The sequence below is a fragment of the Cricetulus griseus genome, chromosome 6 (genome assembly GCF_003668045.3).
Source record: "Cricetulus griseus strain 17A/GY chromosome 6, alternate assembly CriGri-PICRH-1.0, whole genome shotgun sequence".
Classification (NCBI taxonomy): domain Eukaryota; kingdom Metazoa; phylum Chordata; class Mammalia; order Rodentia; family Cricetidae; genus Cricetulus; species Cricetulus griseus.
In genome coordinates, this window is record NC_048599.1 from 147,069,769 (window position 1) to 147,091,807 (window position 22,039).

Sequence of the window (22,039 nt, forward strand, 5' to 3'; positions counted from 1 at the left end):
GTAATGTATTGCCAGCTGATTGTGTTTCAACTCTAAGACACATTGCCACTATGAAATTGCCAATATGAAAAGCCCATTGTTCTGTATGCTGATAATTTAAGTCTGTCTATGGTACAGTCCTGTATACAAAGCACTGCCCCTCCTCCCACTGGTGACCTGCACGGACAGCCTAATGCTTTCTGGTATGCAGCACCCAGAAGAGCAGGGCTGGCCTTTCACAAACAGCTGGCCTGATTCATACAGAACAAAGGCTGCTCTTCCTGCTAAATCCCTGGCAGGCATGGGCTGTGAGGCCAGCAGGGCCCCATGCCCTCCACTAGAATCTCTGTCTCTGTCACTCTTTTCTGTTTTAGTTACTTTTCTTTCTTTCTTTCTTTCTTTCTTTCTTTCTTTCTTTTTTTTTTTTTTTTTGAGACAGGGTTTCTCTGCATAAGGGCTCTGGCTGTTCTGGAACTATCTCTGGCCTGGATCTCACAGAGATCTGCCTGCCTCTGCCTCCTGAGCACTAAGATTAAAGGTGTACGCCGCCACCTCCCAGCTTGGTTATTTTTCTAATGCCATCACAAAACACCATGATCAAATAACTTATTAGAAGGAAGAGTCTATTGAGGCATACAGTTTCAGAGAGTGAGCATTTGTGGTGGGAGAACCACCAAAAGTCCTTTGACTTCATTCAGGAACCACGTTCCTCCCTACCTGCAATGACTCAGTGCCAACACCTGGCCCCCATCATCAGTAACAGCCAATCTGACATCATATTTTCCATATGCGCGTGATCCATATCCCCTAAGAAGCCCACTATCACAGCCTGTTACACAGCTGTCTCCATCCCCTCTCAAAGGCAGCCATTTTGCATCTCTCGCCCCCAGTAAATCTCTTACATGAGGTCTGTTATGTGGTGTGACTTTTGTGACACTCCTTGTTCCCTGATTGCCAAGATATTGGCTTCTGTTCTAACTTGGCCATTTCCCAGGCATGCAGCAGAGATAAGAGGTCTCCCCTGCTGCTGAGCCTTGGTTTCTCCATCTGGAAAGTGGGAGTTAGAGTGGTGTTGAGCTGAACTGTTGTGCATTTGGTTCTCTTCAAGAGCAGCGAGTGCTTTTAGCTGCTGGGCCGTCTCTTGAGCCCTTTAGATGAAATATAATTGTTGATCCTGTATAGGGCCTTGATCCACAATTACCTTTCACGTTGGCCACAGAAAAGATTTGTGCTGGAGACAGATCTGGGTTCAAAGCTCATTCTGTGGTTCTCCTAGCTTACTAATTTGTGATGTCAAAGTTAACAAGGCTTAATGAAAGTAATGCAATATGTGACAGTTGTAATTGTGCTTCTCATGTTGTTATTATTGTGAACAGCATAGGGCCTGCTGGGAGCAGCAGTGTCAAGCTTGGCAGAATGAACGAATGTCTGGTACTTTGGGTCCTTGCTTGACAATGTGACTTGAGAGAGGGGGAGGTGGGGATGGCTTGTACTGTGCCACAGAATCAGTAGGCCTTGCTGATGTCAGATGTGCAGAAATTTAAGGCATATTTACAGAACCATGCCTGTTAGAAACCCAGTGGTCTGGAAACCCATAAACTATGGGTCTTCTAGTTGTCAGGGGTTGCCTGGAACCAGGTCTAGTTCACAGGCACTTAGCACATAGCGGAGGTGTGTCAGGTTCAACCTCCCTAGCACACAAAGCAAACCAAACCAAACAAGCACACAATAAATTAAAAGAAAACAATGGTGCAAACACATTCCTGCCCAGGACACTCAAAACATTTGGGTTGGTAGTTCTTTCAACTCACTCTCAAGACCCATAATGTGTTCCAATCCCTGCATCTGACCAAATGCATCTCCTCACTAAGTAATCCACTGAAAATATTGGTCAGCCCTTGGTCTGTGCCGGACACTATTTGACATTGGGCTTATAGTTAAAAATCAAGCAGACATATTTTCCCCTGCCACTGAGTCTCAGTGGAACGATGTGACTTCAGAGAGTAGGCAGGTGGGGGCGGGGCAGGGCAGGGTTGGGTGTGGGCTGTGCTGTGTTATGCTGTGCTGGGCTGGGCTGGACTGTGCTGTGCTTTGCTGGGCTGGGCTGTGCTGTGCTGGTGTTTGAAGGAAGGTTGTTGGAAGCTCTGACTTAAGGCTTTTGCTGATTCCAGTAAAGATTTCTACCTTGGCTGATTTCTGGAACCAGCATGATATCAGGAAGGTAGAACTGGAAAGAGACAAGAAATAGTACCCAATTACACGTAGTGTTATGTTACTACCTTATGGGAATATAGCTAGAATGACCTTAAAAGTCTAGCCAGTAGTGTAAACTATGGTAAAAGTAATTTGGAATTCATGCTTTGAGAATGAATTTCCAGTGTAATTTGTGAGTTCACATGAATTGTTATTTACATAAATTGTGTTTAAATCAGCTTTAAAACATTCCCAGAGATTTACCTGTGAGCTGGTGTGAGCTGGCCCTAGTCATCCTTGAAGGGTAGCAGGTAGAGCAAAGCAGATTCCCTTCCTGCCTCCAGCTATGTCTCCCCACATCCTCCGCCTGCCTGTTCTGTACCCTCACAGAAGAGCTGATCCCCCTTTCTCATATCCATTCTTTCTCCTCCATCCTTCCAAAGATGCCTCAGCCTTCTGCCTAGTAAAGGTGTTTTTCAGAATTCTCTCAGTTTTTAATTAACAAAGAATTTCTTTTTGAGGAAGCATCTCATGTAGCCCGGGCTGTCCTGAAACTCACTGTATAGTGAAGGATGGCCTTGAACAGCGGATCCTCATGCCTCTATCTGCTAAGTGTCAGGATTACTACAGTCATGCAGCACCATGCCTGTTGTATGAAATGCTGGGGATTGAACACAGGGCCTTGTGCATGCAAAGCAAGCATTCTATCAGCTAAGCTACAGCCCCTTGTCACTCACCCCTGGGACTGCACCCCAGCATGTACAGGTGAGGTTATGAAAAGCCAGGCTTGGGTAGTATGAACCTGCTACTCTGGCTGGAGTATGTTGAAAAAGAGGAGGATGTGGGAGGGGTATAGTACAAGTGTGGGCTCCCAGTGAGAGGATCTGTGGGTGAGGCATTCTTGAAGGAAGCAGGCACCTCCGAATTGTTTACTGAATGACCTGTGCGGCCTTCATCTCTCTCATCCTCATTTTGAGGATGGGGAGGTATTCTGTCAAAAGACTACATCAAGATTCTTCCATTTGCAGGCAAGGATCCAGGACAAATGCACCTGACTGATGATGGGCTTCAAGATGTCCAGAAAAGAAGGGGATGGGACAAGAAGATGAATGGGACTCCTAGAACCCCTACAAAGCAGACCTGACAGGAAAGAACAGGTTAGAATATCCCCTGAGCATCTTGGAACACCAAGAAATGAAGGAGCAGGAATGTGCTTGGCCCTCCTCTGCAAGCGTCAATCATCGTAGCTTCATACTTTAATTAATTTCAGGAGATAGCTCTGCATTTTCCAGCCTAGAGTTATAGGAACAAGCCCTTTGCTCTCTTGACCTGTCCCCTCCTCTCTACCATGAGGGCTTGAACAAATGTTCTTGTGTTTCTTCTACCCCAATGTGATGCCCTTCAGCTCGAGGGAACACAAATTTAAGGTTCCTCTCCCACCGCTGGCTTTGGAAACAATGTGTATGCCTGGGCTCAGCATCAGTGGAAAGCCAAGCAGCTTGTGCTTTTGCCTCCCAGCCCATTGGCCCTACAGAGGGAGTGTAAGTTTCCCCTAGTGTGGACACTCTAGGTTTTAGAGGAAGTGGATCTGGGCAGTTTACCAAGCCAGGAAGGATGGCAGAGTATGACACAGGACATTGAACATATGAGCCACAGCCAAGTCTTGTTCACAGAGGACCAGACCCAGAGAACCCACCTTTTCTGTCGCTCAGTCATCTCTTCTGAAAACCATACATCGTGACGCCTCCCTCAGGAGACAGGAAAGAGACAAGGCGAAAGCTGGTGACATGAGAAGCATTGCAGATCCTAAAAGAGTAGGTGGGAGGATGAGCCAGCCTGGGATTCCCCAGGCCTTGTGGCTTCCCTGGCTACTTCTCAATGAAAGACTAAACTAGGAAATTCTGAGTTCTTCTCTCTCTGCCACTAAAATACCACTCTTGGCACCTAGTAATTACTAAATCCCGGAACATTTCACCTTGTGTTGGAGGGAGCTTTACTGTGGTGAACATGAGCTACTGTTGTACTGGAAGGGACATCGCATCCTGAGTGGTGTGAGAATTCTTCCAAAGGGAAGCCATGCTTGTAGCATCCTGCATCCTGTATCCTGCTCCTTTATAAATGCTCAAGTGTTGTCTGATGCAGTGGGGAGAAATCAATTCTTACACTTGCATGGAAGTGCCCTTCCACTCATGTTCCCAACCAGTGCCCTCAGGGAACATTTGCTTTTGCACTAATGTGAACATCTGTTTATGAGAGATGATCCTCTGTGTTTGCCATTGTGCTAAGTGTCTTTTCTCACAAAGTCGAGTCATGTCCCCTCCCACCATGAGAGGCTCATTTGATAAGTGGCTGCACTGAGCCTTAGATGTGTTAAGTTCATAGTTCATTGCCCAGAGTCCCCAGGCTGGACACATCAGGATGGGATTGCCTTGGCATTTCTCCTTCCTTACTTCTGGGTGACATTAGAAGAGATTCTCCTTGTTCTCTTCAGCAGGGCAAGCTGCTGGAGGACTGCAGATCACCTCTTCCTGCAGGGAGCTATTTCCCAGATGGAGGGCTTTGCCTCTGAAGGACCTCCCGGCACTGCTTTAGCTTTGCACCGCAAACTACCCACTCTTTGCCCCCAGCCTCGCCCTGGTGAACCCGAGTCTGCTCCTCACTACCTTGGGCCCCTTCAGAATTGCCCTCCATGTTCCCAGCTTCAGTTTCCTCCTGTGGACCGCAGAGGGCTTGGTAGACACCTTCAGGCGGACAGAGGATGAATGTTAGCCTGGAGCCAGTCTTCATCCTCCCAGCTGTGCTCCTCCCCCGCAGCCTGCCCCGCCTTGAGGGCGGCTCCGGTGTGTGCCCTGCCCATCCGGCCGCTCGCGCAGAGCACCCCGCCCCGACTCCAGGAACCAGCTGGGCTTACAGCTGGACTGAGCAGCCGCTGTTGCCCGCGCCGCCGCAGGTAAGAAGGCGGGCCGCTCGGGTCCTGGGCTTTCGGGGTGGGTTGAGCTTAATCTCCTCTCCTTCCCTTGCGTATCCGAGGTCGGATGAGTCTGGGGTTCGGCCCACGCGTGGGCATCTCGGGAGAAGGACGTGCTCGCTCACCTGCCTTCTCTCCAGGAGACCGAGGGAGGTGGCCCGGAGCTAGAGGTGAAGAGGAGCGGTCCATTCCGCCACGCCTAGATCCTCAGTGCTGCAGGCACTGGACCTCACCTCGACCCGCCCCGCGAGTGCGGGGAACTGGGCCCGAGTCATCTTTGCTTTGGGGGTGTCAGACCCCGAGAGAGGTGACTGACCATGCATGGTTTGAACAGTGGCCGGGTGAGGAGTCCGCGTAGTGGAGTCTTCACTCCTGAGCAACACCTTCCTCCTTCAGGGCCCAAAAACTGTTAGAAAGTTCCTCCTTGTGCGTGCCTGACATCTTCATGACCGTTCTGAAGGCATTTAGCTGTTTTATTTCCCGCCTTGCAGTGTTGCATTACCTTCCAGCCTGGAGAAGAAACTTCTGACCGAACGTCGACGCCTTCCTGATTAGGAGCACCTTATCTCAGGGTCTCCATCACTTTTCAGGTCCACTCTCCCCCAACTTTATTATAGCAACTTCCCCCATGGTCCAGGCTTGCCGGGCCTGCAGGGGAAGCCCCAGGTCTGAGAGCTGGGGTATACAGGCAAGCAGGAGATCCAACTGTAGGTTGACCCGAGCCCAGACATCCCTTTATTCCATTCTTAGAGTCTCCACAGAGCAGGGAGGAATCTTTTCACAGACCCAGGAGTTCTTCCTGGCATTCCTGGGTATGAAGCATTTGTGAAAGGCTAGTGTCTGCCTTTGTTTGACCTCTGGGACTTTTCAAAGACTTAATTCTGACCATCCTGTTCCCCAGGGACCATGATTCTGACCGGAGTACCAGGACCTCAGAGCCACTTTATATTGACCCCTTCTGTGGAGTTGCACTCCATCTCTAAGTGTGACCCAAGGGCCAGAGTCACACAGGGAGGCAGTGGCAGGGCATGGGCCCAGCGCCAGCCTATTCTTCCTGATTCCTTTCGTGGGACCTTAGACTCGTGGGTGTTTTGTGCAGTACTGGCCAGAGGTGTTATGCTGCCCCACACTTGGGGGGAGACTTTAAAAGAAAGAGGAAGCAGCAGCATGGGAACAGGGATCCGGTGGTGCCCAGCTTCTTTGAGACTGTCTTCCTTTCTTGGGCCTCCCTATTTATAAATGCCAGGGAAATCATAAGCAGCCAAGGGAGCTTGGTTTGGCACTTGTGTAAATTATCCAGAAGCAAAGATTTCTGTGTCAACCCCAGGAGGGAATTTATTCCACAATTTTCCATAGTCTTTTTATGAGAGCCTCACAAGAGCCAGGGGAAGCAGGCAGGCTTGCCTGTCAATCAGTTTCCTTCCCTCCTAACCTGATGCTCTGGGTCTTGACCATGGAGGGGCTCAAGAGCCCCAAGGAGGAGAGCACTCCCTATACTTCCCATCTTGACATATTTAGACCATACTCAGTTACAGCATAGTAAGAGGGGGTGACTAATTCAGTCTGGTTGAGCCAGGCCTTGGAAATGAGTAATAGTTTGCCAGAAGAAGAGGGATCAGGGCAAGAGCTATTCCAAGAAGCAGGGGCAGTTTGTGCAAAGGCGCTGAGTTTTTCTGTGCATTCTACATAGCTAGACTGGAGGATGGGGCAAGGTTGGAGTGCTGGAATTGGGACTGTGATGAAGACAGAACTGGTTAAAATAGGGACTTAGACTTTACTCCACAGGCAGTAAGATGCCAGGAAAGGTTTGTGACCAAGAACTCATTGACCTAGTGGCTGATGTGTGGGTGCAGGGGGAAGGGCTGTATTAGAGGCAGCGAGGCCCTGAGGATGAGTCTCGTGGTTGGCAGGCAGGTCCAAGCCATAGCAATGCCTGCTGGGATGGCCAACAGGTAACTTTTACCTGAAAACAGATGGGACGCAGCTACTTGGTAGATGCTGTTATTGTCAGTATCTCAGTGTAGTGGATTTTCTTCTTAAAAAATAGTTGTAAAATAAAAAGATTATTGCTGTAGGTTCAAAATGAGGGACAGGCTCGTTTGTCTTGATTGTCCTCCTCTTTCCTTTGAGGTGGACTGTCACAGTGAGCACTGTGCCTGGGAGGGAGCACTCCCTGCTTCCTGGTCCTCTGGGGCCTGACTGTGTGTGGGCAGTTTGGCTCTTAGATGACATGTGTCTGTCCACAGAGATGTTATCATTCTGGCCTGTAGCGCTTTGATGAAACACTGATCTTTGGTTTTCTTCAAGGAAACGCTTCTGGCCTGGGCCCACAGCTGTTGAGTATTTGCTGACCAGAGAATGTAAGAGAAATTACAAGTGCTAGCTTAGGTGTGGGGCTGCATTCTTAGTGCTTTTTATATGTCTGTGGTGTGTGTGTGTGTGTGTGTGTGTGTGTGTGTGTGTGTGTGTGTGTGGACACGTGTGTGCACATGCACGTGTATGTGTAGAGGCCAAAGGTCAGTTTCAGGCATCTATCACTTTTCACTTATTTTTATGAAAGTTTTTATTTACTATTAATTTATTATTACTGTGTGTATGTGTTATGTGCGTGTGTGGGTAAGCATGCTGGGGTGCACATGTGGCGTCCGAGAACAACTTTGCAGAGTCAGTATTCCCTTCTACCTGTACCTGGGTCTGGGAGTCAAACTCAGGCTGTCAGGCATCTGTAGGAAGTACTCGCTTCGCCTGGCCATCTCACCAGACCCTCCACTATTTTTTGATAGTCTCTCAGTGAACCTGGAACTCAACAGTTCAGCTAGGCTGCCTGGCCAAAGAGCCTCAGAGACTCACCTGTTTCTGTTCTTTCCACGCTCAGTACTGTACTGGAGGTACAGATGTGCGCCTGTTCACCTGGATGTACAGATGTGTGCCTGCGCACCTGGAGGTACAGATGTGTGCCTGTGCACCTGGAGGTACAGATGTGTGCCTGTGCACCTGGAGGTACAGATGTGTGCTGTGCACCTGGAGGTACAGATGTGTGTCTGTGTACCTGGAGATACAGATGTGTGCCTGTGCACCTGGAGATACAGATGTGTGTCTGTGCACCTGGAGATACAGATGTGTGTCTGTGCACCTGGAGGTACAGATGTGTGCCTGTGTACTCGCTTTTACATGGGTGCTGGGACTTGGTCTGCACAGCTCAGGGAAGACTGGAGAGGCCTCACAGTTATTTATAAGCACATATGTTCTTTACCATCAACAGGTTCCCAGAGTGTGGCTCAGTCTCCCATCTATTTTAGGAAATTAAGCCTCCTGGAAGCAGGCAAGGTCTTTTGTTAGCTGGGCTCCTGGCCAGAACTGGTCCTTCCTTTCTACTATTTGACACTCTTAGACATCCCAAAAGCCTGGGGAAAGTACATTCTAAGAAAATTGAGCTGAAGCAAAGAAAAGGGGGTCCCAGAAGTTATGTATGGTGGTGGTGGCGGGGAGGGGAGAGCAATGTTTAGGCAGCTGATGTTAAGTAAAAATATCTCCTCCCTTTCAGCTGAATGAGCGTGTGTCATATTTCAGCCTGGTGTGGTTTGTGAAGTTGGAGACCACAGGCAGGCTTAGTTCCTGCTGCTGCCGCTGGCTCCCCCTCCCCCTCCTCTTGAGATGTGTCTACTTGCTCCTGCCCTGCCTGGGACCACATGGGCAATTGCAGGGTAGGGGAAAGAAAAGCAGTGGGTGTGGTGGGTGAGGCTAGGCAACTAAAGGCTGGAGTTGGGGTCCTGTCTGTGCCACTGACAAAATGAAGGGTAAGATTTGGCTTCTGAGTGCTTTTTTAATGGACTCCAGTGTCCATTGCACACCATAGGGTGGGTGGCATACTGTCAGGTTCGCCCAACCCGGATGGCTTTTGAGTTAGAGGGCTTTGTGCTTGGCATACCAACATGGTACCTTCTTGCCTAGAAGTGGCAGTAAAGCCAGATGCAGTCGGATGCAGAAACTCTGTGGTCCTACTTGCATTTGGACAGAGCCTACAAGAATTTGAGCAGAAACAGTTGCCCCATTTTGCAGACAGGAAACTGAGAGTGGGGTTTCACTCCCAGACACTATTTCTTGATCTCCAGTTCACCTTCAGCGTTTACTGTTTTACTTACTGTTTAAATAATCTTAGGAAGGAAGAAATATTGACTCTATTTTGCAGATAAGCAAACTGAGACCTTCCCTAGAGGAGTCAAGTGGCTTAACTTTTTCCTTAGAGTAACCCTGATGTTGTCCTTGTGTAACCCACTTTGCAGATGAAGAAACTGAGTCCTGGAACACTGAGTCTCCTTGCCCAGAGGTTCCTTCCCAGGTCTTGTACTCTGTAGTTAGTGCCTCCCATTGTTATTTCTGCACGGTGCCTTGGCACCCTCCTGTACTCAATGCCTGGTTTGAGAAATGGGAGCTGGGTCTCGCTATATAGCCCTGGCTGGCCTGAAACACACTCTGTAGACCAGGCTGGCCATAAACTCACAGAGATCCACCTGCCTCTGCCTCCCAAGTGCTGGGATTAAAGGCAAGTGCTACTATGTCTGGTCCATTTTCTGTTTTGTTTTGTTACTTTGTTTTTCCTGGTTATAAAAGTCTCCCTGAAACTGGCTTTTCCAGTAGGAATTCATAAAGGGTTTGAGCCATGGAGCCTGGTAGGGAACTTTGATGAGGGGCCAGGTCAGTGGGGGGTGAATTCTTTGGTTTTGCTAAATTGGCTAAGCAAATGGTGTCTTGTTACTTTCTAACCTCAACAGATCTGTCATTTGGGTCAAGTACTTATCAAGCAAAGGATATATGTTCCATGTATGTTAGCCACTAGGGTGGGGCCCTTGCTTTCCCAGCTTAGAGGCTGTGGCTGGGCTGGACTCTTGTGAATACTAAGTAAATACTAGTTAAACTTGGGGAGTAGCTTGGTGGCATTTATGCTTTGCTTCTTCAGTGGACCTTTTTCCCTCATGGTAACAGGAGCTTGTGATAGAAAATTTGGAAAATAAAAATTTTTAAAGAATTAAAAACAACAAAATATATCCATGACTGGCACCCAAGTGATCACTACTAACTTTTGGGAATGTTTTCTTCTGGGCATTTTCTCTGTTTGAGACAGGGTTTCTCTGTAGCCCTGGTTATCCTGGAACTCCATGTGTAGACCAGGCTGGCCTTGAACTCACAGAGGTCTGCCTGCCTCTGCCTCCTGGGTGCTGGGATTAAAGGCGTGTGCTACTATTGCCAAGCTGGCATTTTCTTTTAAAAATATTTATTGTATTGTTTTTGTGTGCATGCAAGTGTTTCTGTGCATAGATGCATGCATGTCAGTGTATGTGCTTGCAGAGGTGTCTGATCTGGAGTTGGAGTGACAGACGTGGAGCTGCCTGATGTGGGTGCTATGAACTAAACTCGGGTATTCTAGAAGAGCACTGTCTCTCTGGCCTCCACTTCCTGACATTTTCAACACCACATGATGGTCATACTGTGTGTATAATTTTCTGTCCTTTTTGCTTTTTTCTCAATATGATAATATAAATATTTTCTCATGAAAGGTTCTTTAAACTGTTAAGAGTCTTCTCAGGGTTACTATACCTAAATAGGCCAGTGTGTGTTTATGCTGCATAAACTCTTACTCTTATGGGCCAGAAGATTAAAATGTTAGTATTTAGGTTTTTTTTTTGTTGTTGTTGGCTTTTTTTTTTCTCTTTGGGGACCCACCACCCAGCTCCCAAATAAATACACAGAGACTTATTCCTACTTATGAATGCCCAGCCTTAGCTTGACTTGTTTCTACCCCAGCTTTTCTAACTGAAATTATCCTGTTTCTCTTTAACTACATTTTGCTTCTGGGCTTTTCCCCCTTTCTTTATCCTATATGTCTTTCTTTCCTTTTTACTCCATGGCTGGCTGTGTGTCTATGTGTCTGGCTCCTAGTGTCCTCCTCTACCTCCTTTTCTCACTCCTCCCTCTTCTCTAGATTTCTCCTATTTATTCTCTCTGCCTGCCAGCCCCACCCAGTTCCCTCTCCTGCCTAGCTATTGGCCGTTCAGCTATTTATTAGATGAATGAGATGTTTTAGACGGCACAGTAACACAGCTTTACACAGTTAAACAAATGCAACATTAAAGAACATATCTTTGCATTATTTTTTTTTCTTCCGAGACAGGGTTTCTCTGTGGCTTTGGAGGCTGTCCTGGAACTAGCTCTTGTAGACCAGGCTGGTCTCGAACTCACAGAGATCGGCCTGCCTCTGCCTCCCGAGTGTTGGGATTAAAGGCGTGTGCCACCAAGGCCTGGCTATCTTTGCATTGTTAAACAAATATTCTACAGCATAAATAAATGTAACACATCTTAAACTAATATTCTACAACAATAGTATATTTAATTTATGTTTATTTTTAACTTTTTCCTTTTCTTTCTTGGTGTTAGTATCAAACTCAAGGTTTTATACGTGCTAGACAATGTCTTTACCATACTCTCAGCCCTGTTTTTTGTAAATTATAAAAGTGATGATTGCTAACTTGATTTTTATCACTGTTATTCCACCCTTAGTAAACAGGTAGGTACCTTCACTTAACAATCATCTAACATCACACATTTTGGCTGTTCATAAACAATACCATGCTGAACACCCTAGTGAGTAATGTTTTTATATGTTCTTTTAAAATTTTTATTTACATTTATTTGTGTGTGTGTGTGTGTGTGTGTGTGTGTGTGTGTGTGTGTGTGCACTCGAGCATTCCAAGGCAGGGAACACAAGACAGCTTTATGGAGTATGTTCTCTCCACCATGGGGGGCATCGGGCATGACAGCAATTGCTTGGATCCACGGAGCCACCTCTTGTCCTTGTGTTCTTCCTTCATTATTACAAATGGCATTCCTGGCTCAGTTGTGAGACATTTGATAGCTTTTGCTACATTTTGACAACTTGTTATTCAGAAGTGGGGCAGGGGTTCATGAGTGGTCCTGTGTCTTTACCACCATTGGTGGGGAAATCCCAGTTTTGAAGGAGCACTATAGCTGGCTATCAGGAGTCTAGCTGTCCTGCAGAAGGTCTATAGACCATTTTCCTGAAACCTCAGACTTAACCCATTCTCTCAGTAAATCCTTTTGCATAGTCCAGTATCAGAAAAGGGTGGAGTTGAAGTTCTCGGCCAATGAGCCGAGGGAACGTGGCTCTCTTTCCAGTTTGCACTTGCAATTTGGACCCGGAGTGGATCACCTCTCTGAAGAGGGAACTTTGCACTTTCGGTTCAGACCTTGAATGGACCACCTCTGTGCTTTGGTAAAGGGTAAAGTTCAGATTTCAACACTAGCTCTGTAAATTTTTGTTTGCTGTTAGGACAGGGTTTCCTATAGCCCAGGCTGGCCTTGAAAGCGCTGTGTAGCTGAGTATGGCCCTGAATGCTTACCTCCATTACAAGTGCTAGGATTACAGTCATGCACCAGAGTGCCCAGTTGTTCTTGCCACTATGCCCTAGCCCCCGCCCCTTCTTACGGTTCTGAGACATGCCGACATGGTGCTTCCCCAGTGTAGATCATTCAGACTCTCAGAATTGATGTTTTCTTATCAATTCAAAGCACCCTGGAGCTGGAGCAGAAGGGTAAGGGTCTTTGTATGGTCACGTGTTATTGGCTTCTTGACCTTCAGGTCAGGAAGTGGAAGCCAGTTGAGCTGTGTCATTCAGAGAGGGATTTTCACCGGCTAGCTTAGACTCTGTCCCTTTTGCACTTTCCCAGACTATTTCTCTACAAAATCACGAGAATACTTTGTTCTAGAACATTCCTTTAGAAGCTGGGAACTATCTACCTGACTCTTTAAATGGTCTTTTTAAAAACTTGTAGAATTCGTGGTTGCATAAAATTCCATTTTCAGAGTGGGAAGTGATATTTTAAACGCACCAGGGCTGCATTGGGGAGCTTTTGAGAAATGTGCGTTGGTGGTGCATGCCTTTAATCCCAGCACTCGGGAGGCAGAGGCAGGCAGATCTCTGTGAGTTCGAGACCAGCCTGGTCTACAAGAGCTAGTTCCAGGACAGCCTCCAAAGCCACAGAGAAACCCTGTCTCGAAAAACCAAAAAAAAAAAAAAAAAAGAAAGAAAAGAAAGAAAGAAAAAGAAAAAGAAAGAAATGTGAAATCTCAGACTCTGCCCTTGGGTGGCCATATTTAGCAACTAACTAAGAAAACAGGATGCTAGTTAAATTAGAATTTCAGATAAAGAATGAGTGATTATTTAGTATTACTATCCTTCCTGCAGTATTTAGGGCATTCTTACAAAGGAAAATCAATGCATATCTGCAGTTCAAATTTAAATGGACATGCAAGGTTTTGTTTTTCCTACCTCTCCTGGCTTCATTGCACTCTCCGACAGGAGGCTCATGGCATTCTGCTGTGGGAAGCATGGTGCCCTGGAGGCCTTCCGGTCAAAGCCCAAGCTGAATCCTTTTTGTAATGACTACCTGTGTAACGCAGAACATAGTATTTGTTAAGGGACTGAAAATTCCCACATCACTCATCGGCATACATCTGAATATTCCTGTATTGTGTTTTCACTGTACAGAGAACTGTAGGACTTAACATCCTGCCATTAGGCCCACACATGGGTCCCAAAGGTCCTCCACATTACGAGAAAATCACAGTCTATAGAGAGATGGAAAGTTAATTTATTTGTGGTTTTGTCTAAAACTGAGGTGGGTCCTCTAGTCCATCTCCACCTGGTTCCTAGCAGAATGGCAAAATGCAGAGGAAAAACAAAGCTAGGAAATCTTCATATTAACAGAGTTTCTCTTGGTGTCAGGATGGCCCATCCTGTAGGTGGCCCATCTCCATTGTCCACATGGAATTTTCCTGGAAGAATCCCAATTCCTAGGCCCCTGTTACACCACATTGTTAGCAGCTAAAAGGAAAGATTCTTGGCTTTAGGAGAAGCCTGGCAACTTTGGAGGCCTCAGTTTCCTCACTACCATAAGCATCTGTACCGTGCCCATGCCAAGCTGCTCTCTGGGACTGTAGCACCAACCTTTGTGTTCCCAACCCTGAGACTGTGTCTGTGGTGACACTGAAGGTGCCACTCTTGACTGCCTTCTCACCTGACAAGTTTCCCCATCTGACCTATAGAGATGGGTCCCAGGAACTGTCTAGTCCACCTCTTCGCTCTGCAGGTCCCAGGAACTGTCTAGTCCACCTCTTCACTCTGCAGGTCTCAGGAACTATGTAGTCCACCTCTTCTTTACAGACCAGGGGTTCCCACGCCCTGAGAGAGTGAGCATGTTTCCACAAACACCCACCTAGCTCCCTGAGTGCCGTCTCTTGTGGTATTTCAAAAGTACACATCTAAACAAAATTATTTCAGTTACTGTTCAACCCAAGGCCTGGGAAGATCGGAGAATTTGGCCATGGACATACCCTTAGCTCATCTTGGCTGCTGAGCTTGGGTGAGTCATTTGCCCACCTGTCTGGCCTGGTTCTCTAACTTGGCTCCCACTCCTCTGTGAAATAGGAATGCTGCCTTCTCCTCTCCTCCCAAGTCATCTTTCCTACCTGGCTAGGATCAGATCTCAAGATCAAGTGAAGGTGTGGTCTGTCCATTCTGCAGATCTGAGATCAGGGAGGTGAAACTGTGACACCTTAGATGTCTAATGATTTGAAAGTAGACAGGAATGATGTTCTGAAGAATCTCCCAGACTTAGCATGTCCACAGTCACCCAGGGATTCAGTGAAAATGTAGGTGGATGATTCCTTAGGGCTGGATTGGGTCCTGGAATCTGCATTCTAATGAGCTCCCAGCTGATGCTGATGCTGTCAGTCCAGGGGTCACACTGAACTGGAAGATTCTAAACCAACAGTGAATGCTTATCTAGCTTATCTAGCTTATCTAGCATGCATGCAGCTCTGAGTTAGATCCCCAGCATGCTAAGGTGGGTGAAGTAGTGCATACCTGTATATAGTGGGTGTGGTGATGCTCACCTGTGTAAAGTGGGCAGGAAGATCAAAAATTCAAGATCTTTGGCTGTGTCTTGAATTCAAGGCCAGCCTGAGATAAATGAGGCCCTCAGTAAAAAAGGGGTGGACAATCAATTATAGTCAATTTAAGATAAATATCTAAAAGTTAATTCTATCAGTAAGGCATAAGCAGCCAGTCTAGATTCAGGTACTTTTTTGTTTTCTTCAGAGCTGGGTGTAGGACACAGAGCCTTGTGCTTACTGGGCAAGCATTCCACCAATAAGCTGCCCCAACTCAGGTCTTTCAATGTCTCACCTTGGAGATTCCTTCTACCCATCCTATCTGCCTCCCTCTTCTCTTCCAACTCTGGGCCAGACTTTATTTCACTGTTCCGAGAATGTGAGCAGTTGTTGAAATAGTTTCCTGCAAAGTCATGGAGAGGTGGAGAGGTAGGGACCTTCAAGAGGAGAGACTGACTCAGTGGGAAGCTCTGAAGGGAGAGAACAGCTGAAAGTCCTGCAATGTGGCCTTGATAAACATCTCTACCAGAAAGGTTTACACTTAAGATGATAAATACTGTTCTCAGTAAATATGTGAATGACCGCTGTTGCTAGGGGCACTCAGTCTATTTTCATATGGCCCTGAGCTAAGAATTTTTAAACCAATAAACCAACCAACCAACAAACAAAAAAAAAAAAAACAGAAAGAAGAAAGGAAGGGAAAACAACAATAAAAAACAAGAGACAGTAGTGGCCTGTCGTGGCTTAGAGGGCTACCCTGTAGCCCTCTGCAGAAGCCCTCTGTAAACTGAGCAACCAAAGCTTCAGGTCTTTCTCCAAGTGAGCAAGAAGCTTAGTCTTATTTACAGCTTGATACTGAATAAAAGCCAGACCCAAGAGCAGCAGTCTGACTTACTGGGAGCTGCCTTGCTGTGTGACCAGACCTATGGCATCTTTCTTCACCTCTCTGAGCCTGGGGTCGCCCTTGAAAAGATGAGCATTGTGATAACTGCTTAGCAGACTTCCTGTGTTCCCTGTAGAGTCTGATAACTGGTAGGTGTACAGAGAATGACAACTTGTCACTGGAGGCGGCCATTTGAATCTTTGGTATGACTGGACATCAAGTCCAAAAGTCCTCCTGGTGACTCGGCAGGGGATAAGAAAAGCCGCTGCTGCAGCCTCCACCACCCACGAAGCAGAACTCTCCCTCCTAGCAGCCTAGATGGAGGTCCCCTGGTGGCTTGCACACTGACTGTCAGTGAGCACCTTGCCCAGAGGCTAGCCTTTTCTTGGTGGACAGCCTGACTCTTGGGAGCTGCCTTCTCCCTGAACTCTGGGGTAGTTGGTGCAGGCTGACTCAGAACAAGCGGCCTGCAGCTGGCCTGGTGGGGGTTGCAACAGAAACCCTCCCTTTCTTGTTCCATTGGGAGCATGTGGGTGGAGACTTTGTAGTATCAGCAGCTTGCAAATCTTGTTTTTGAGTTGCTATAGCTTTTTCAGAAGGGGAACCCACAAACTTAGATTTAGCTGGGGTGGTCCTTGATGTGTGTCCATTCCAGAAAGAGTGTAGTGCTTTTCTTGCCCATAGGTGGCAGCATCTGTACTGTGAGCAAGCTCTGTGGGAATGTGCCTGGAGTATGCGTGCCAGACGTGTGTGCAAGCATATTGTTCCCTGGCTTCTCCCAGGAGCATCCAGAGCTGCAGGGAGCCAGGATCTGGGGCAGCATAAACAGAACTTAGCTTCCTGGGAGAGACCTATACAGAAATAGACTGCTTCAGTTTAGTGTGGCAGAGGACACAAGGGATGGAACACACTGGCTGGCTGGAGTCCGGCAGGCACAGATGGCAATGGATGAGAACTGTGGTTTCAAGTGGTTGGCCATGACAGACCACAGAGAGTAGACATTGAAAGGTAGATAAAGGGTCCTAGACTGGAGCCACAGCAGAGTCTGAGTAACCCAGTGATGTGGTCTGGGCCTGCTCTGAGGAGGTTTGCACTGTGAGTGAGTCAGAGATGGACTGTTCGTTCAGCTGAGAGGTGACAGTGGGGAGGGAGAGTGGAGGTGTGTTCTGGTGTAGTCAGAGGCTGAACTGGCAGGAAGTAATTGGAAGTCACTGTGAACTGGAGCTTGTGAGGGGTGATGCCTGGACCCTTATGTGGATGGGAGATAGTGGCTGGGGGCACTTCTTGCTGAATGGGAAGTGTGACAAAGAAGGTACACTTGGGAACATATGCAGCCCCCACCCCCAAGGGAACAGGTGAGACTGGCTTGGAGTTAATAAATGTGCATAGTTGTCTGTCATTTTAAAAAACAACCCCCAGCCCCATGTGCTTTGGTGCCTCTAAGAATTAGGGATTTTCTGCAAGATAGTTGAGGAAGGCCCACAGAGGTACCATTTAACTCCAATTCCCCCGGACACGCACATACACACACACACAAAAAAAAAAAAAAAAAAAAAGAAAAAAAAAAAAGGAAAGGAAAAAGAAGGGGCTGTTGTATCCTCATCTCAGGAGCCTGTGAGGCCCCATTGTTTTGGGGTCCTAACTCTCCCCTTGGCTGGAAAAAGCTGGTTTGGGTAGCAAGATCTTCTAGAGTGGGCAGGAGCTAGCCTTCTTGGCTGCTCCCCACAGGGAGCTGACTGGGACTTTCAGTAGTGATGTATAGAATTGAAGTTCTAGGTTGTTCCTGGAAGGCAGGGGCCAGAAGGCTCAGCTGTACAGCCCACCATTGGTCTGGGATTAGGATAGATAGGATGGTCGTTCAGCCCCTCTTTTAACATGCTTTGGAGGTGGCGTTTGCCAGGTCGTACTGGGCCACAGCCTCAGAGTGAAACAGTTACTCCAAGGAGTTCATAGCCTGACATCCTGAGGTCCACTATTGGCTGGTTAACCCTTCACAGCAGGTGTGGGCAGCACTGGCAGGAAGTGATTATGTCCTTGCTAGAGATATGAGGGTAGATGGGATTTACCCATGTGACCTCAGACATTGACACAGATTCTTGGGTCCCTTTCCAGGTACCATCAGCAGCTGTTACAGCATCTCCTCACGGAGTGGCTCTCTTCTCCTTGCACAACCCTGTAAGGTAGGTAGAACAACACAGAGCCACTGCCCACCTAGTGTCCTGGGGCATCTAGATGAATCCTGAGTGGAAATCTGAACAGCCTCTGTGGATTGAAAGGTTTCCTTCTGGTGGCCATACTGATTTATTATCTCTGCTCCTCACCAAGCGGAAGGCAGGTGAGGGTGGTCCTGAAGGCAGGGTGAGGCAGGCTGAGAGTCCCTTGCCGGCTCCCACCCAGGCTGTGCTTCTTGCTTGCGGTGTTCTCAAGCCTTCTGGGAGCTCTATGGTGGGGTAGGTTCCCTCGAGGAAGAGAGGTAGAAGCTCTCCCTGCAGGTTGTGGAGAGGTGGAAGAAGTTGGGTTGTGGCCACCAAGTCCCCGGTTTGTTGACCTTAGGAGGCACCTGAGGAGTGTGAGTCATGGGAGGGTGGATGACTCATCGCCACCTGGCTGGCACGGTGGGTGGGCCCACCTATCAGATTCCTGGGTGAGTCTGAGTTGCAATGCACTCAGGAGCTGAATAGAGCGCAGAGTGCTGGGCAACAAGCCAGGAGACCCAGATTCGCTCACAAGTGGGTCCTGGGCTTTTCCTCCTGTAAGGCAGGTGCATTCGGTCTTCTCCTTGTCTATCAAGGTGGTGGTGGGGGATCTAACAGGCCTGTAGATGCCTGTGTGAGTTGCAAAGCCAGGAGGGTCACTTTGAGAGCTTTTCAGCCTGAACAAAATAGAACTTCCAATTGTGTGAGGAGAAAGGAAAGTGCCCTCCAACCTGTGTTGCTTGCCTGCATTGCCCAATCCTCCACCCAGCTTCTGGGCAGTGACAGGAGTTGACCACAACTCTGTCCCTCTTAAAGTCTAGATGAGAGAGCCATTGGTGCTCATCAAGGTACTTGGTCCTTGGAGCCAGGGGTTTCTAGAAGGTTCTCTAGGCCCAGAGGCCTGGCCTTGCCTCAGCTGCCACTGGAGGCTCACATCTGACTTCTGGGATGCCTGCTTCTGACAGTCCATAAGCTGGGGTGTCCCTTTCTGTGTATGCTTTTGCTAGCCTTGTCACGAGGCCCTTACAATCTGCCTGCCTGCCTAACTTCTGAGAACACCACAGGGCCAGGGCCAGGCCTGCTCGGGCCTATCTGAATGTCTCAGGAGTCGTCTGCCTGTTCACCCCTGTGGCTCCTCTGTCCCCCACACTGCAGCTGCCTCACCTCACCTCCATGAACTTGGGTGTAAGCAAGGCGCACTGGTGTGTCCTCCCATCAGATCCTCAGATACCTGTGTCCCAAGTCTCTGGCACATTGGTTCTTCTCCATCTAGAACACTCTCCCTTGCTGCTGGAAGGCTGTACTGCCCTTTTCCTGAGCTGCCTCACCGCACCTGAATAAAACCTTTCCATACCTCCTGGGTCTTGTTAGATGGTTATGCCTGCCATGGCTTCGTTTTTTTCTTCACTGGAGGAGGATCGGGTGGCTTAAGGGAACAGCTGGGAGGGAGGCGCTTCTCTGGACAGGGCAGAGAAGCCTGAGAGCAAGCTGGCAGGGTGAGCTAGGAAGGGAGAGCATCCCTCAGAGGGAATGGGGAGTGGCCAGGGAAGGGACCGGATGCTTCCAGGCCATGCTGCCCTTGACTGTGGATTTTACTCCAGGGTACTGGAGGCTGTTAGGAGCGTTCCAATGGGAGACTTGGAGAACTTCATTAGTGGAACCATCACACACACACACACACACACACACACACACACACACACACCTAATGACCCTGCATGGTGTTGTTTTAGGGTTTTCCTCACTGAAAGTGCCCTGATGCTTCATGTGAGACCTGATGTTGAGAAGTCCTAGGGAACGTGCACCTTCCCAGGATTCTCTTGGCTTTTTGCCCCCACCTCCCACCCTTTCCCAGCCAGCCCTTGCTGACTTCTGGAACAGGTGGTGAACTGCAAGAGGAGAGCCACTGTAATCCCTGAGGGAGACAATGGTGGCCCGCACCCAGATGTTTTCGAAGACACCATGGGGCCAGTCAGCTTTTCCTGCTATTAGATGAGCACTGGGCTACGATGGGGAATTGGGTGTTCTAGGCAAAAGGATTATGTGCAGAGAGCTAGTCACCTGGAGGAGCCCTATATGCCTGAGGACTAGTGAGTCATCTCTGGAGACTGAGGTGAGAGTGGCAGGAGGTGAGGAGGTGTCTGGAGAGACCTTCAGTTTTCTAGTCATTGGGAGCCATAGATGGCTGTTGAGGAGAGGAGTGACTTGATTGATGGTGTTTCAGAGCAGTCAGTTGGTGGCAAGCAAAGAGGAGGGTGGGTCAGGGAGGGCAGTGCTGGAATCTCGTAGGAGAGAACGTGTGTTACCAGTGAAGCCCTGTCACTTCCTTTCATGAAACAGACACACACACACACACACACACACACACACACAAACATACACACACACACACACACACACATACATACACACACACACACACACATACACACACACACACACACAAACATACACACATACATACACACACACACACACACACACAGACAGACACACAAACACACAGCCACACACATACACACAGACACAGACACACAGACATAAACACATAGACATACACACAAACAGACACACACATACACACAGACATACAGACACCCACAGACAGACAGACAGACAGACAGACAGACACACACACACACAAACATACACACACACACATACATACATACACACACACACACATACACACACACACACAAACATACACACATACATATACACACACACACACACACAGACACACAAACACACAGCCACACACATACACACAGCCACAGACACACAGACATAAACACATAGACATACACACAAACAGACACACACATACACACAGACATACAGACACCCACAGACAGACAGACAGACAGACAGACAGACACACACACACACAAACATACACACATACATACATACACACACACATAGACAGACACACAGACAAACACACAGCCACACACATACACACAGACACAGACACACAGACAAAAACACATAGACATACACACAAACAGACAGACAGACAGACAGACAGACAGACACACACACACACACACACACACACACACACACACAGGAATATCCTACCTGGCTCTCTCTGTTCTTTGTTCTTGTCTGGTTTTGATCCCACTGTCCAGCTAGGCTGACTTGAGTCAGCACTGCAGCCCTGGACTCTAGGAGTAAGAGTCTGAGTTAGTGTCTCTCAGACCGGAACACGCCTCTCAGCTTTGTTTTCTGTATCCATGAAGTAGGGTGTGGATGGTGATTGAGAGTGAGCTGGGAAGGATGTTCTGCAGCATATTCGTGTACATGGCACGGCTGGGGAGCCTTTCCTGTAAGGTTGAGGCCCTGCCCAGGTCACAAGCTGCCCGTGGGGAATCCTCTTTGTCTATAAGTCTGCAGTCTGAACCAGAAACACGATGTTCCCAGCAACGCTCACAGAGGCCACTGGGATTATTTTGGGGGGTGGGGCTGGAAATGCCTTTTGCACTGGTATCTGGCCCAAGACTGGGCATGGGGGCTGGTCAGGACTTGTTCGACTCTTCATTCTTTGCACTTAGCACTCAGGGTGGCAAGATCCTTAAAAATCCTAGACAACAATAACAACAACAATATTTAATTTGAAATGTGCCACAGGGCTGTGGCTGTAGCTCAGACAATAGAGTGCTTGCCTGGGATTGGTTCCCAGCACTGAAATAACGTTAAAAACAATGATAGAATACAATTTCCAAGTTGAGTGGGACAGGACACAATGAAATAGGTATTTGAGAGGTGGGGGTGTCACAGACAGACCAAGAGCATCCTGGATGAAGGGCCCAAGGGCACACATCAACCTCCGTAGTTCACACTTTGGG

General features: G+C 48.1%; 1 protein-coding gene across 3 annotated transcripts in view; it reads left to right on the plus strand.

The window, feature by feature from the left end:
• Positions 1-4,994: 4,994 nt before the first annotated feature.
• Positions 4,995-22,039, plus strand: part of Gsn (gelsolin) — a 55,767-nt gene continuing 38,722 nt past the window's right edge. For all 3 annotated transcript variants that reach the window (XM_035446724.1, XM_035446725.1, XM_027423678.2), the window contains exons 1-2: positions 4,995-5,122; positions 18,103-18,170. The gene's annotated coding sequence lies outside the window, so the exon portion shown is untranslated. The remainder of the gene's footprint in view (positions 5,123-18,102; positions 18,171-22,039) is intronic.